Source organism: Lissotriton helveticus, chromosome 12, assembly GCF_964261635.1.
Source record: "Lissotriton helveticus chromosome 12, aLisHel1.1, whole genome shotgun sequence".
Taxonomy (NCBI): Eukaryota; Metazoa; Chordata; class Amphibia; order Caudata; family Salamandridae; genus Lissotriton; species Lissotriton helveticus.
In genome coordinates, this window is record NC_136073.1 from 137,537,125 (window position 1) to 137,554,313 (window position 17,189).

Consider the following 17,189-nt stretch of genomic DNA (forward strand, 5'->3'; position numbering starts at 1 on the left):
ATTCCCTGTCACGACAAAGATCCAGCAGGGTTCCACCGAGAATTAAAAGACATGCTCCGTATGGGAGAATACACGTATCCAGATATTATTAAAATGCTAAAAGTCCTGTTGCCCGCAGGCATATATGAAAAACTCAAGGAAAAAGAATGGGAGGTGGGAGAGAAAAAGATCGATTGGGCAGTTCTAGAAGCTGAAGATAAGATACGAGTACCAGGTACCGGTCTTGGAGAGAAATGTAAAGAATTACCAGAATTGTTAATACAAGTTTTGCCCAGATTGTTAGCCACTAAAAAGGAAGACTGGGATGCAATCTCAGCCTTTAAACAGAAACAAGATGAAGACACTAGTGATTTTTATTCTAGATTTGAAAAATGTTTTATTATAAACAGTGGCTTGAAGACGAGTAGCGAGTCGTACCCTCATCTTTTTGTTACTAAATTAGTCGAGAATTCAAGTCCACAAGTTAAGAATCGAGTTTTGAAAGTCGAAAGTACGTGGCAAGCTAGTACCCCGTCCCAGATGTTACAGATGCTCCAGTACCACCAGAATAGAATCAGAGAAGAGCAAGATCATGAAAGGAAACGTATGAAAGACACGAAAATGAAAGTACTAGTTGCACAATCCATTCCTCAAGACAGTCAGAAGAGGGGTACGAATCAAGCCAGTCATCCTGCAGCTCCCGTTAAAGGGACATGCAATTATTGTAAACAGCCAGGTCATTTCATAAACGAGTGTGCAGTTCTGAAACATAATATAGCTACTGGTAAAACTAAAGAAAGACCACGTCCGCCTAGACAAGAACAAGTTTCACAGATTCCTCAGCCACAAAATGCACAACAGACAGTTCCAGCACCGCAGCCTATTGCTGCAACACAGCATGTTACACAGCAGATGTACCAGTATGCACAGTCCGAGTATCCAGAGTATCAGCCATATTCATGAAACAGCCTAGAGAGGGAGGTAGGCTTGCCTCTCATCGAGATTCCTGTAGATCAAGAAGGTCCCTATGTTCATAGTCAAGTACTAGGGAAAGACAGAAAGTTTCTGATTGATACAGGGGCAAGTAGGACCACCATCAGTCACGCCGAAGTTCCAGGGGCTCCGCTCTCAGGCTCTAGAAATGTTTCCCTTGGATTTTCAGGAAAGCCTATTGTAAATGAGATATCTAAGCCAGTTACTCTAGAAGTAGGTCCATTGTCCCGCACTACTGATCTGTTACTTACGAAGTCATGTCCAGAAAATCTGTTAGGTATTAAAACACTGAAAGAATTAGGTGCAGTTATTTGCTGCTCCCCAGAGGGAATACGATTGTTCCTACGTGACTTCAAGGGTCACTATGTATTACGAGATTTTGATCCAAGATTGTCTAATGTTCCGCAGCATCTATGGGCACAAGGTCCAACTGATGTTGGCTTCATGCAAATCACACCCCATCGTGTGACTCTCAAGCCAGGTGTAGTGTTACCACGAATCAGACAGTACAGATTACCACCTGAGGCTGTAGCAGCCTTATCCAAAATTATTGACGAGCTCATCGCTCAAGGAGTAGTTGTAGAAACTGACTCCAATGTATGTAATTCTCCGATCATTCCAGTCATGAAACATACTGATCCAAATGCACCCCCAGTATATCGATTAGTGATTGATCTTCGAGAACTCAATAAATGTATTATTCCCCAGTACCCAGTTGTTCCAGATATCTCTTCCCTATTGACAGCCATTGATTCCGAAGCAACATTCTTCACAGTCATAGACCTCAAGAACGCATTTTTCAGTGTCCCCATTCATCCAGACAGCCAGTTTCTTTTCGGATTTTGTTTAAATGGAAGGAGCTATATGTTCACACGAGCTCCTCAAGGTTTCACAGAAAGTCCTAGTATTTACAGTCAAGCACTTAAAATACAACTAGACAACATTCCCATGCCAACTGACACTGCCCTGCTCCAGTATGTCGATGATCTACTGATCACAGCCCGTTCTGAACGTGCTTGCGAGCGAGCATCACTTACAGTCTTGTATTTCCTTGCCGAGATGGGGCACAAGGTGTCCCCTTCGAAGCTTCAATTCTGTGTCCAGCAAGTGATCTACTTAGGCCACTTACTGTCCAAGTGGGGTAGGCAGTTGACACCAGACCGTATCCAGTTAATAGCGAGTCTTCCTCAGCCCAAGACACAGAAGGAGGTACGTGCTTTTATCGGCCTTACTTCTTACTGTAGACAATGGATTCCTAGGTATGCATTTCTAGCTAAACCACTGATACAGTTAACGACACAGGAGGCAGCCGTATCGACTGTCCTCCCTTGGACATCTGAACATACACTTAGTTTCAATGAGTTAAAGAAAGCCTTATGCCAAGCTCCAGTTCTAGCTACACCGAACTACAGTAAGCCTTTTACACTTTTCGTCACAGAACGCGAAGGTACAGCATTATCTGTTCTCACACAAGATCAAGCAGGACAATACAAGCCTTGTGCTTATTTTTCGAGCACATTAGATCCTGTAGCCCAGGCTTTGCCTGCGTGCCTCAAGTCAGTTGCAGCCACAGCACTAGCTATCAGACAAAGTGATTCCATAGTATTAGGACACTCCCTGACAGTACAAGTTCCACACTCCGTGGAAGTTCTTTTAAACCGAACACAGACTCAGCACTTGACAATTGCACGTTTAACAGGTTATGAATTGACACTGTTCCAGCCACACATAGAAATCAGACGCTGCAACGTTCTAAATCCTGCTACACTGTTACCGTCAGTTACTTCGAATCCTGCCACACACGACTGTGTGGAAGTAGTTAACACTATGACTAAGCCAAGACAAGATCTGACAGATATTCCATTACCAGATCCCGACCTGACACTTTATGTGGATGGTTCATGTATGAGAACAAGTACAGGAGAACTAGTAGCCGCGTATGCAGTGACTACTGACACTGACGTTATAGAAACACACCGTATTGACACCCTGTCTGCTCAAGCAGCAGAGCTAGTTGCTCTGACACAAGCCTGCATACACGCCAAGAACCTGAAAGTTAATGTTTACACAGATTCACGTTACGCATTTGGAGTTGTACACGACTTCGGAGTGCTCTGGCAGGAGAGAGGTTTCATGACTTCTCATGGAACCAAGATTCAGCATGGTCTCCTTATTCAAGCTCTGTTAGATGCCATACATTTACCGACATCTATTGCTATCATGAAGTGCAAAGCACATACGAAAGTTACTGACATCATTTCCCAAGGTAATGATCTGGCAGATCGCACAGCCAAGCTTACAGCACAGACTCCAGACATTCCAGTTAATCCGACACAGACACATACTCCAGATCCGACTACATGCATGACAGTTAAGGACCCTACTCAAGATGTCATAGATATCCAGTTACATGCTACTCCCGATGAAATCAAGAAATGGTCCGAACAAGGAGGGGTCCAGAAAGATCAGGGATGGGTAACGAAGGGAAAAGCCACATGGTTTCTCCCCGACTCTATGGTTCAAGTCATTATCAATACCGCACATAGTCCAGCACATTTAAGAGAAAAAGCTATGTTAGACAGTATCCAGAACATTTGGTTCAACAAGCATTTACGAGCTGCAGCCAAGCAGAAAGTCCGTACCTGTATGATATGTTGCCAGTTTAATCCAGGTAAAAGTGTCCCGGTGGAACAAGGTGGATTCCAGCCCCCTGACCACCCTTTTGAAGTCCTCCAAATGGATTATATTCAGATGGAGCGATGTCGAGGTTTCAAGTATGTCCTTGTAGTTGTATGCGCTTTGTCCAGGTGGACAGAAGCATATCCAGTTCCAGATTACACAGCCACGACCACTGCCAAGCAGTTGGTTCGTGAATTCTTCCCCCGTTATGGACTCCCTAGAGTCGTATATTCTGATAACGGCCAGCCATTCTCATCTGAGTTGATGAAACATGTTTCCCTGTTGTTAGGGTACCAGTGGAAGTTCCATTGTGTACGCCATCCAGAAGCAGCCGGTCTCGTAGAGAGACATAACCAGACCCTGAAAATCCGCATCGCCAAAGTATGTAAAGAGAAAGGTGTAGACTGGATAGTAGCTCTGCCAGTCGCTTTGTTTTATATGCGCATGGTCGCACATTCCAGATCAGGTCTGTCCCCGTACGAGGTCGTATTCGGCCGCCCCCCTAACATGTGGGGTACACCTAGACCCCGAAGTATTACCGATGTTTCAAGTAATATGCTGACAGATTACCTAGCTTCCTTGATGTCTGCCCTACACTCTTGTCGTTCACAGGTTGCCGCCGCATTTCCAGACAATACCGAGGTGGCACCGCATGACATCGTTCCTGGATGTTTGGTTCTTGTCAGGAACTTTGATCGTTCAAGTCCGCTGGAGCCTCGCTGGAAAGAACCCAAACAGGTCCTCCTGGCCACCCGTACTGCCGTCAAGCTGGAAGGCAGGAAGGGCTGGGTCCACCTGTCACATGTGAAGAAATTTTATGGATTGAAGCCTGTTTTAAAGAACATTTGTGAGAATTTAAAGGACTGCCAAAGTACTATTCTTAAGGACTGTCCCGCAAAAGACAATGATATTGAACCCTCCCTGTTAGAGAAAACTCCGCAACAGGAGTATAAGCAAAAACTAAGGTCTAGTAAAATAAGTCAGCCAGTTTGATTGTCTAAGTCCTCCCCTAGGTGAAATGGTTAGACCGGTTTCTGACATGTATAAAATAGACCCCCATAGTGAGAGAGTTAGTCAAAACTCAATCCGATGTATCGTTTTTCTAAGTTTCATATTGTTTTTCAGCCTTATGACTACCTGCACCAGTTATGCTTTTTATTTGTATTTTCCAGTTTCTCATGTAAATAAGTCTTCTAATGTTACAGTAGAACACACGTTTAGTGATCTGCCTCCTCATGAACTCTCATATCGTCTTGCTATGCGTAATAATTCCTTTATCCGTATGTTACATTATTCACACCAGACCAGCAATGCCACAAATTGTTGGGTGTGTGGTCGACTCCCCCCTTTCCAGACACCGAAGGGAGTTCTGCCACTCTTTCCTTATCCATTTTCACATAATGGTTCATGTGGAGCATGGTCCACGTTAACGTCATCCTCAACAGATATGTCTTTTCTTAACAGTACATGTTTTCCAGACAAGCAAGGTCTCCCCCACAGAACAGGGTTAGATCTAGAAAATGAAGTTTATAACTTAGGTAATTATTCTTCGAATTTCATGGTCCTGAATGTTCAGTCTGATACTACTCCAGACTTACCTGCTATTTCAGTACTACCAGTCAAAGGCGAATTATGTGTCTGAAAGAATGGTTCCGTACATGTAGGACATAGTGATTGTACTACTATTGTCAAGTATAGTGACAGTAGGAAATCTATTTTTAAAGCTTCACGTCATTCTTATTTTGTTTGTGGTCAGACCGCATATGTTCGTCTGCCCCTCGATTGGGAGGGTACCTGTTACATTGCCTTCCTACTGCCACCAGTTTTTCTAGCCCCACCTGACTATCATAGGAATTCCCACCTAGTACATACTAGACACAAGAGAAACCTCCCGATTGTCGATTATACTGAAACTGCTCTAGAACAATACATAGATATCAATAAAGGTGTCTTTCCCTATTTAGGTACTGTCGTGAATAGTAAACTGATACGTAGATTAACCAGAACCCTTGAAGCAGTAGTGATTGAGACTACTTCTGCTCTAGGTAACTTAACCGAAGAGCAATCCTTTATGAGAATTGTCGTGCTCCCGAATCGTCTCGTCCTTGACGTCATACTGGCCGATAGGGGCGGGGCATGTAGAGTCATCGGATCTAGTTGCTGCATTTTCATTCCTAATAACGCGCCATCTGTTTATTCAGCTATAACCAGACTCCATAAAATTGCCCATATGTTACACCAAGATCCAGACACCTGGACATGGTCCGGTTGGTTCTGGAATATGATTTCCGCCTGGGGATGGAAAGTATTGTCCTTTCTAGGTATTGCAGTAGCGATCACATTCAGTTGCTGCCTCTGTATACAATGTGGCCCTGCGATTTGTGGCATTTGTGCTACCTCTTTGTAAAGATGAGGCGGAGGCAGAAGGTAATGGTTTAGGATTTATTCAGGAGAAGAGAGCCGTCCAGCTTGAAGGGAAGACACAGCAGTAGCAACTGCCAGGCAAGGAACATTGGGGAGGAATCCTCGTTACAGGACAATCTAAAGGGTGACATCACTGGGAGAAGGGATGACAGCAATAGCAGTACAGGTCACCACACACCTCCCCCCTTTTTTAAAAAAAACAATTCAAGGAACACAGTAAAGGTAAATCAGATGAAATCACGGTATTTGTTGGGTCTTACAATAGCTCTCGAACTTCTTCTTAAACAATTGTCAGTATTAACATTAGAATCAACTTTTAGGCCATTGCCAACATCAATATTCAAAGAAGGAGCAGTTGCACGGGAGGGATCTTTGGCAACCCGAGAAGTGCTCCACCAATTGCCATTAGATAGTTTTACAGCATTCTTGCGAACATCAACAACCTGTTGGGATTCAAGAAATTTATAAAAACCTTTCTTAACTACAACTGGATTCTTGATTCTAACCCAGTCACCAGGATGAATGTTATGGAAAGACTCTCTTTTAGGTTCAACAGGACAGGATAGAGAACTAGAAGATTTTTTGTTGGCACACTCCCACACCGCTTCCAAATCACAGCCTCGGTGGAGACTCTTGACCATCCAAAATGGGACAGCTTGGGAGCAAGCTTTTCGTCCTCTCATTAGCTCGAAAGGAGAAAAACCTGTGGCAACATGGGGAGAAATGCGATAAGACCATATAAGATCTTTTACAGCTTGAAAGATACAATTATTTGACCTGAATGCAGCTTGCACACATTTGACGATAACTCTGTTAAATCTCTCGGTTTTGCCATTGCTTTGGGGATGGTACAACGGAGTCCTGGTGTGTTTAATACAGTAATTGTTAAGAAAGACATTCATTTCTTTGGAAATGAATTGAACCCCGTTGTCGGTTAGGATTTCTTCAGGACACCCTTCCCTGAGAAAAATTCTGCTTAAACAATCAATTACACTCTTGGAATTAGGAACATTTATAGGTTCAACTTCGACCCACCTGGAAAGATGATCAACAAGGACCAAGAAGTATTTGGAAGTATTGGGAAGGACATGGAACGGACCTAAAAAGTCCAGACCAATTTTTTGCCAGGCCCTGGCGGGAGGGGGAACAACAGAATTAGAAACACCTTCTAAAATGAGAACCTTGTCACTGGTGTTGCAGCGTGAACAGAGTTTGATGGCTTCAATGATCTGGTTGTCCATTTTTGGCCACCAAAAATTCGATCTGACATTTCTCTTGGTGATGGTGGCACCAAGATGACCGGAATGTGCATCAGTAATAATTTTCTCTCTGTAAACAGAAGGTGGAATAAACTTATCACCCCTAACAATTTTACCATTCTCTAAAGAAAGTTCAGGGTTAATTTTCCAATAAATTTGAAGCTCAGGAGAAAGAGTTCTCTCTTTAGGCCAACCTTTTTGTATGAAGGAGATGACATCTTTGAGAATGGCATCATTCTCGACAGCCTTGATCCAGTCACGTTCAGCAAAAGAAACAGACGTTTGGGAGATATTGGCCACAAAACATTCCTCAATTTCAGTTTCTTCATTCTCATCAGGCACTTGTAGAGGTAGCCTTGACAAGCAGTCCGCTCGTCTGTTTTTTCCGCCAGGGATGTAGACAGCCTTGAAATTGAATTCCAATAGTTTGGTGGAAAGTCTAGCCAATCGTGCAGTGGTGCGATTAATGTTTCTGCCTGACAAGATATCAACAAGGGGACGATGATCGGTTTGAAGAATAAACGATCTACCCCATAGGTAAGACTTGAATTTCTCAACACTCCAAGTACATGCAAGCAGTTCCTTCTCAATAACAGAGTATTTCCTTTCGACAGGACGGAGAGTCCTGGAGGCAAATCCGACGGTAAATTCTTTACCGTGGGCCATTTGAGAAAGAACTGCCCCTAAGCCATATTCGCAGGCATCAACAGTAACAATAGTTTCTCTGTTACCATTGAAGGGTTGAAGAGCAGGAGCATTGGTAATGTGCTTTTTGATAAGTTGAAAACCTTTTTCACACTCATCAGACCAGCTGAAAGTAGCACCTTTTTTTAGTAAAAGTCTAAAACACTCTGTGGTCTTGGCATAGTCTCTCATGAATTTTGAATAAAATTCACAAAGACCCAGGAAAGACAAAAGCTGTTCCTTGTTGGAAGGAGCGGGAGCTTCAATGATGCTTTTGATAAGACCAGATCTTGGTCTGATGCCATTTTCAGAAATAATATGACCCAGATATTCCACTTCTCTAGTTTTGAAAACACATTTGCTCTTTTGTAAGGTCACACCTCTATGTTCCAAAATGTGAAAGACTTGGTCAATGACTTTGTCATGTTCGTCCTCAGATTGAGTAAAAATAAGAATATCATCTTGAAAGACGACTACATTGGAGAGTTCCTCAAACATCTCTGACATAATGCGCTGAAAAACAGCAGCAGCAGAAGCCAAGCCGAAGGGAAGACGACGAAATTGGAATACGCCATCAGGTGTGACGAAGGCAGTGAGGTGACGTGATAGGGGATGTAACTCAATCTGGTGGTAGGCCGCTTTTAAGTCAAATTTTGAGAACCAAGTAGAAGAACCTACTTTTGCTATTAAATCCTCAATTCGAGGGAGGGGAAAACCATCAACCCAGATAGCTTGATTGAGACTGCGTAAATCCACACACATCCTAAGGTCACCAGACCTCTTCCTAGCAAGAACGATGGGAGAAAGCCATAATGTCGATTCAACTTTCTCAATAATTCCTTGTTCGCACAAGGATTTCAGATGTTTGGACAAGTCCTCTCTGATACTGAGTGGGACATTTCTAAGTTTGTGTTTGACAGGAGTAATGCCATCTTTGACTTTGATGAAATGTTGAAAATTGGTGATTTTACCAAGGCGATCTTCAAAAACTTTTTTAAATTTGAGTTCCCACAATTTATCATTCAAAATGTTGCATACAGGGACAGGAGATGAAGACATAGAATGAGGAATGTTGCACTCTTCAATAAATACTGGATTGGGCAGACCAGGCTTAATGGTGACACCGAATTCTGCTTGATGGATGAGACCCAGTACATTGATGCCCCGTTTAGCAACATAAACTTTTCCTTTGATAACTTTATTAAAAATAGAAATTTCAGCCCAGAAATAACCTAAAAGATTAATTCTACTTCCCTCAAAGGCTACAGAAAGAACGTCAGGAGGAAATAAATATTTGTCATGCCAAAAGTGAGAATACTTATCGTAGGAAACAATTGTGATGCGAGCACCGGTGTCTACAAGTAGTTGAATATGACATTTGTCAATAGTGGCATCAACCTCGGGATCAGGAACAAGAAAAGTACGACAAGCAGTATTGTTGTCCTTCACAACAACCACATATTCTTGACTGGTAACATCATATTCAGAATAATCAGTTGAATGCTCAAAAGAATTTAAATCAGGGGAATAGTCATTCTCATTTATAACACAACGTACATCATTTCTTTTACCTCTCATACAGACCTTTGAAAAATGACCATTTTTGCCACATTGACTGCATTGTTGGTTGGCAGCAGGACAATTTTTGAAATTAGAAAAGTGGTAAGAAGAATCACATCTAAAACAAAAAGTGTTCCGGTTGGATTGTCTGTTAGGCATAAAGGGTCTCCTGGTGCTAGTGTTTCCCATTCTCCTAAAATAACCACGTGAATCACGAGGAACAAAATTAGGAGTTTTGATGGGAGGGGGCATTTTAGTGGAAACAGCACCAGAAATAGAAGTATTGGAAACAGCACCAGAAATAGAAGTATTGGAAAGGGAAACTTCTAGTTGTTTGGAATCTTCCAAGGAAGTCTCAATACTCTTAGCTATGTCAATGGCTTTATCAAGAGAAGGATCCTTGCATGATAACAACTTTCCCTGGATTTGTTTACAAGAACAACGAGCAACAAGTTGGTCTCTAATAAGTTGAGAGGTGAAATTGTCAAATTCGCATTTGGAAGCAAGAATTTTCAATGCAGTAACAAAAGTATCAATGCTTTCTTCAGGTTTTTGAGCCCTGGTGAAAAATTTGTAACGATGAACAACCATATTTTTGGTTTTAACAAAGTACTTGTCTAATTTGGCTATAGCTATATCAAATTCATCAGGAGTTTCGCCAGAAGGAGGAACATAAGGTGGGAGATGATCAAAGACGTTCTGGCCTTCGACACCGAGATGGTAGTACATTAGACTTTTTTTTTTTTCAGCGCGATATCTAAGACCATCTATAGCACCCAAGTAGGCCATAAAGGATCTCAACCATAGTTTCCATTCAAGAGGAGGATCACCAGGGGTCTGAAGAAATGGAGCTGGAGGAGAAACACTTTGCATTGTGGTATTTTCAATTTTCCTCTAGGAATGAAGTATTAAAATTAAAAGAAATGAGCTAGTAAAATGATTAACAATAGCAGTACAAATAGAATGCACAATAGCTTGTAAGAACTGTGCACATCAGTGTGCAAATGCTGTGCAAATCAGCGTGTGAGTAGTACACTTGTAAGAACTGTGTACATCAGTGTGCAAATGCTGTGCACATCAGCGTGTGAATGATGATAATGTAGACATCCTCATGTAAAACAAAAGCGTGGAAAGATTGATGTGAAACGTGAAAGCTGTGCGCATCAGCGCGAAGTTGAAGTTGAAGTAATTTAATCCGTCATGCGCTAGAGCTGTGCGCATCAGCGTGAAGGAGACCTTTGTGACGTTACAGAGTTCGATGACAGAGCAGCTGAGTGCAGCGAGACGAAGCCCTTGTGACGTATTGAAGCCAAGTCGTGACTGGAAGCAGGAAAGGCGTCTGAGTTGCTATGGTGACAGGCGTACGTAGTGCGTGAGTACGCTTGGTGTGTTGAGACGCTGAATTGCTTGACGGAGGGCAATGTTCTACGACGTCATCACTCTGAGGCGCAGCCCGAGGGGAAAGGAACAACAGAGGAGAATGCGCGCAGTGTTGTGAGCGCGAGGAAAAAGGTAGGAAAGTTTATAAATGTGGCAAAAGTCTTAGCGAGAGTCAGTGGATGAAAGCGGAGTGGGCTGGCACAGAGAATAAGGCAATTTGCACAAATTTGGGTGACGTGTCGCGACGTGCTGGAAAAAGGCGTGTAGTTGAATTCAAATGGTAGTATTGGGTGAAAAGTTCTGTAGCTGCGACGGCTCTCAGTGAATGCAGCGAAGAAAGAAAGTCGTAGATGTACTCACATGACGATGGAGATCATGGGAAGAATATGAAAAGTCCTGAATTTCAAAACGCTTCGATGATGATGTTGTTCTGAAGGTTTTAACAGCAGCTGAAGAACTGCTGACCATCCTCTGTCGCCAATGTAAAGATGAGGCGGAGGCAGAAGGTAATGGTTTAGGATTTATTCAGGAGAAGAGAGCCGTCCAGCTTGAAGGGAAGACACAGCAGTAGCAACTGCCAGGCAAGGAACATTGGGGAGGAATCCTCGTTACAGGACAATCTAAAGGGTGACATCACTGGGAGAAGGGATGACAGCAATAGCAGTACAGGTCACCACACTCTTGTATTCCTAGCCCCAAGTCCCGTCCTAAATCCCGTTCCAAGAAAATTCGAGACAAGCAAATGATACTGTATGAAATAATAGATGGTATCATGAATATTGATGTTTCCTGATGGAAACGTAGTGACAAGGAGGGAATGTGGAAAAGTAAATTTCGCCATGTTCTGTGTCCCTACGTGTTCCCCCATCTTATGTTGTATGTGCATGATTGATATGCATATGTATTCCCCATGATCGATTAAAGACGCAATTACAGTTGTGTCCATCTCTAGTATGCCAGTTTCCAGTTCTCGTGAAAGCTACGAATATCAGGCCTATGTAAAGCTACGTTGCCACGTTTCCCAGTGTGCACGTTATTTCATTGTAAAGTCCCCGTTTCTAGGCCTCAAAAGGGCCTGGACACCAGATTCAGCTCCTGTCTCCTGAATCCTCGCTGAGGAGCGATACAGCCCCCACCTGTATTCCTGACCCTTCACTTACTTTCATGCCTCGCAGTGCCCGGTTCAGCCTGGCTCTGCCTACGAGTCTGCCAAGAGTATGTTATGATTCTAGTTATCAGTCCAGCCCTCCTTCTCTGCATTCCTAAGCTACTGAATCGCATCAATAGTTTCCGTCATAGTCTAGCCTTTACGTCTCCATGCAAGAGAAATACTGTATTTATGGTCATTTAATATTCTTCATCACGCACTACATGTAGAATAATGCATGCACCAGTCTTAGAGTCTGTTAGCCTTTACCCTGATAACTTTTAGTTTCTATCAACATGTCCTCTAAACATCAGATACTAGATAGTGGTAGGTACATGTTGCCCTGACTCTCCAGACTTCAGTCTCTGCTCCTAGCACAGAGTTCATAGCCCCCAGCTTCTCCTAGTGATACGTCATTGTCAGTTTGCGCGCACCATTAGGTTAGAGGTCCCGGCTCCTCAGGTAGCCCCCTCCATGTTTCCGCCTCCTTTATGACATATTCTGTTACGTTTACATCACATGTCTATGTACACGCCTCCTGTTACACCCACTTTCACCCTTATCTTTCGCGACTGCTATTGACCACACCCACTGCTCCGCCTATTGTATGAATTGCAATTGCAACTGTTTTAGTATATATGCTTGTGTATTGTTATTAAAGTTAGCGCGCTCATACCAGATCCAGCCCCGGCAGCTGCCGGGCCACGCCAGTCATTTCCTGTCCCCCCTGCCGGGCTCTGCCATCCTATTCCTGTGCAGGTTGTCCTGTTCCTGTCCTTTATGCTGTATTAAACCTGCAAACTCCTACTACCTCGAATCTTGACTCTTATTTATTGAGCTATCTGTTATTGCTATGTCCAGTAAAACCTAGATCCGGTATTATTTATTTATATACCACAGGACGACCAGCCCGCTCCTTGGGTCTCTCAAAGTGCACTTTTTGAAGCCCTGTTTGAAGCTGGGACGCATCAACTAAAGGTGACACTTTCTCTCCAAAAGTGACAATTTCTCGGCTTCTCGTTGGGGTGTCCAGAGGTGACGAGAGGTGAAGGAAAGAGCACATGGGTTATGTAGGCATCATTAAATTGTCTGCTATGTATTAGTGATCTTTAACATCGTTACACTCTCGTTCAGTTTAACGTATGTATAGCACCCTCGTCCACCCGTGTAAATATTGCAAAATGAATACAGATATGTACACCTAATGATATACGTTTGTCGTGACCCTCTTTGTAATTTTTCCATACCATGTTAACGTTTTTCTTTCTCCATTTTCTTGTCAGTAGTAGCTGGATAAAAATTCAGAGACAGAAAAGTATGGAGTGCCTCACAGTGATACCGACACAGAAGGTACAATGGTTCATAGTGAGTGGAAATAGGCGCTGTGGCTTAGTTGGTTAAAGCGCCTGTCTAGTAAACAGGAGATCCTGAGTTCGAATCTCAGCAGTGCCTTGTTTTTACACAACCTCATACAAGACTTTTTGTTTGATTAAAGACTCATTGTCTGCAAACACAGTTTCTCCTATTATAATTATCCTCATGTACACAATGCTCCTCCTTAAAACCTAAAGATGTTTCGGGTTTTTACCTGCCATTGTAATGTACCACCAGCCACCAGTATCTTTAATTTTCAAAGCCAATCAGTTTGGTTTTGTGACGTGAAAAGATGTTTTTAAGCTTTGCTCGCTTCAAAGTACAACCTAGGCAGCAGTGATGCAAGCTTCAAACAACAGGTGCAGCACAGGCAGCACCTGAGTACCATTGCATTACTGACACTGTTACTGAAGAGGCAGAAGAGGTTCAAGCTTCAGTGCCTCAAGAACAGGCAACGCAAGGGCAGCAGAGTCTGATGGATTGTGAGAGCTTGGAAAATGAAACTGCGTGCTGCGTGGAGCTAAAAATGCTGTATCCATAGTACTGCGCCAAGTTTTGGAGGCCACATCAGTGATATTGTGTTCTCTTAGGGAGACTTCACGTGAGGTTCTGGAGGCCTATTCTGAAATATTGTGTCTGTCCTGGGAGACTCCTACGGAGTATTGTCATGTGCATCACACCACACACGAAACGTCATGTCCAGTTCTTCATGGCTTACCAAGAGGTTTGATACTACTCTTCCAATGTTTGAATAACATAACGCTTGAGGTGTAAAAAGGAGGGAGCGGTCCTAGCAGAGTAGGACTGGAGGGCAGTCTGTGTTGATTTGTGAACATCCCAGTCAAAGAGTTGAAATGTGCAGCATCTGCCTCAAAATACATACACTACATATAAGACTCTCATGACTGACAGTGTCACCTGATTTGCACTATAAAAGTCACATACATCATGGGCCTGAGTAGCCCAAGTAGCTCGCCGTGATCGTATAGTGGTTAGTACTCTGCGTTGTGGCCGCAGCAACCTCGGTTCGAATCCGAGTCACGGCATTGCGGGTGGTAATGTCATGGCAGTTGGGTGATATTTTTTATTTGCAATATACAGAGTATTATTATTTTTTAAATAACACCTGTCCCAAACACTTAGTTTTCTTTGATTTGTGAAATTGCCAGCTTTAATCATGAGAAGTCATTTCATTATGATGCCACAGCTGTGGGGCAGAAGGGACAGAGTGTTTTAATACATGCAATACTTACTTTTAATGTACTCTTGCATGTTGTAGCCCGTGTAATTGTGCAGAAATCGTTTTTGAGGAATGCAAAAACATTTCCTCGTGTAATAATACCTTTTCTGTATGAATGACTTGGCCGGTGAGCTCAGTTGGTTAGAGTGTGGTACTAATAACGCCAAGGTCGCGGGTTCGATCCCCGTACCGGCCAGTATTTTTCACAATTAAAAGAGAGAAGTCATGCATTACAGTACAAGACGTTTAAAAACAACGTATAGGTTGTTTGTTTATTCTGGTCATTAACTGGGCTCTGATGGCTGATGTTTGTGCAAGGGTGAGTGTTGCTAGTACAATGTAAAGGGCACTGTGGTCTAACAGCCCCCAGCCTCCCTCTCCTATGGCTGGACGACCAGCCCGCTCCTTGGGTCTCTCAAAGTGCACTTTTTGAAGCCCTGTTTGAAGCTGGGACGCATCAACTAAAGGTGACACTTTCTCTCCAAAAGTGACGATTTCTCGGCTTCTCGTTGGGGTGTCCAGAGGTGACGAGAGGTGAAGGAAAGAGCACATGGGTTATGTAGGCATCATTAAATTGTCTGCTATGTATTAGTGATCTTTAACATCCTTACACTCTCGTTCAGTTTAACGTATGTATAGCACACTCGTCAACCCGTGTAAATATTGCAAAATGAATACAGATATGTACACCTAATGATATACGTTTGTCGTGACCCTCTTTGTAATTTTTCCATACCTTGTTCAGGTTTTTCTTTCTCCATTTTCTTGTCGGTAGTAGCTGGATAAAAATTTTGAGACAGAAAAGTATGGAGTGCCTCACAGTGATACCGACACAGAAGGTACAATGGTTCTAAGTAAGTGGAAATAGGCGCTGTGGCTTAGTTGGTTAAAGCGCCTGTCTAGTAAACAGGAGATCCTGAGTTTGAATCTCAGCAGTGCCTTGTTTTTACACAACCTCATACAAGACTTTTTGTTTGATTAAAGACTCATTGTCTGCAAACACAATTTCTTCTATTATAATTATCCTCATGTACACAATGCTCCTCCTTAAAACCTAAAGATGTTTCGGGTTTTTACCTGCCATTGTAATGTACCACCAGCCACCAGTATCTTTAATTTTCAAAGCCAATCAGTTTGGTTTTGTGACGAGAAAAGATGTTTTTAAGCTTCGCTCGCATCAAAGTACAACCTAGGCAGCAGTAATGCAAGCTTCAAACAACAGGTGCAGCACAGGCAGCACCTGAGTACCATTGCATTACTGACACTGTTACTGAAGAGGCAGAAGAGGTTCAAGCTTCAGTGCCTCAAGAACAGGCAACGCAAGGGCAGCAGAGTCTGATGGATTGTGAGAGCTTGGAAAATGACACTGTGTGCTGCGTGGAGCTAAAAATGCTGTATCCATAGTACTGCGCCAAGTTTTGGAGGCCACATCAGTGATATTGTGTTCTCTTAGGGAGACTTCACGTGAGGTTCTGGAGGCCTATTCTGAAATATTGTGTCTGTCCTGGGAGACTCCTACGGAGTATTGTCATGTGCATCACACCACATACGAAACGTCATGTCCAGTTCTTCATGGCTTACCAAGAGGTTTGATACTACTCTTCCAATGTTTGAATAACATAACGCTTGAGGTGTAAAAAGGAGGGAGCGGTCCTAGCAGAGTAGGACTGGAGGGCAGTCTGTGTTGGTTTGTAAACATCCCAGTCAAAGAGGTGAAATGTGCAGCATCTGCCTCAAAACACATACACTACATATAAGACTCTCATGACTGACAGTGTCACCTGATTTGCACTATAAAAGTCACATACATCATGGGCCTGAGTAGCCCAAGTAGCTCGCCGTGATCGTATAGTGGTTAGTACTCTGCGTTGTGGCCGCAGCAACCTCGGTTCGAATCCAAGTCACAGCATTGCGGGTGGCAATGTCATGGCAGTTGGGTGATATGTTTTATTTGCAATGTACAGAGTATTATTATTTTTTAAATAACACCTGTCCCAAACACTTTGTTTTCTTTGATTTGTGAAATTGCCAGCTTTAATCATGAGAAGTCATTTCATTATGATGCCACAGCTGTGGGGCAGAAGGGACAGAGTGTTTAAAAACATGCAATGCTTACTTTTAATGTACTCTTGCATGTTGTAGCCCGTGTAATTCTGCCGAAATCATTTTTGAGGAATGCAAAAACATTTCCTTGTGTAATAATACCTTTTCTGTATGAATGACTTGGCCGGTTAGCTCAGTTGGTTAGAGCGTACTGCTAATAACGCCAAGGTCGCGCCTTCGATCCCCGTACCGGCCAGTATTTTTCACAATTAAAAGAGAGAAGTCATGCATTACAGTACAAGACGTTTAAAAACAACGTGTAGGTTGTTTGTTTATTCTGGTCATTAACTGGGCTCTGATGGCTGATGTTTGTGCAAGGGTGAGTGTTGCTAGTACCATGTAAAGGGCACTGTGGTCTAACAGCCAC

General features: G+C 43.0%; 3 non-coding genes across 3 annotated transcripts; all 3 read left to right on the forward strand.

Annotated features, from left to right (window-relative positions):
• The first annotated feature begins 13,483 nt into the window (after positions 1 to 13,483).
• On the forward strand, positions 13,484 to 13,557 carry TRNAT-AGU (transfer RNA threonine (anticodon AGU)). The gene has a single exon. It is a non-coding gene; the product is annotated as a tRNA-Thr (tRNA).
• An 896-nt stretch (positions 13,558 to 14,453) lies between these two features.
• On the forward strand, positions 14,454 to 14,525 carry TRNAH-GUG (transfer RNA histidin (anticodon GUG)). The gene has a single exon. It is a non-coding gene; the product is annotated as a tRNA-His (tRNA).
• A 1,061-nt stretch (positions 14,526 to 15,586) lies between these two features.
• Positions 15,587 to 15,660, forward strand: TRNAT-AGU (transfer RNA threonine (anticodon AGU)). Its single transcript has one exon. It is a non-coding gene; the product is annotated as a tRNA-Thr (tRNA).
• The last annotated feature ends 1,529 nt before the right edge of the window (positions 15,661 to 17,189 follow it).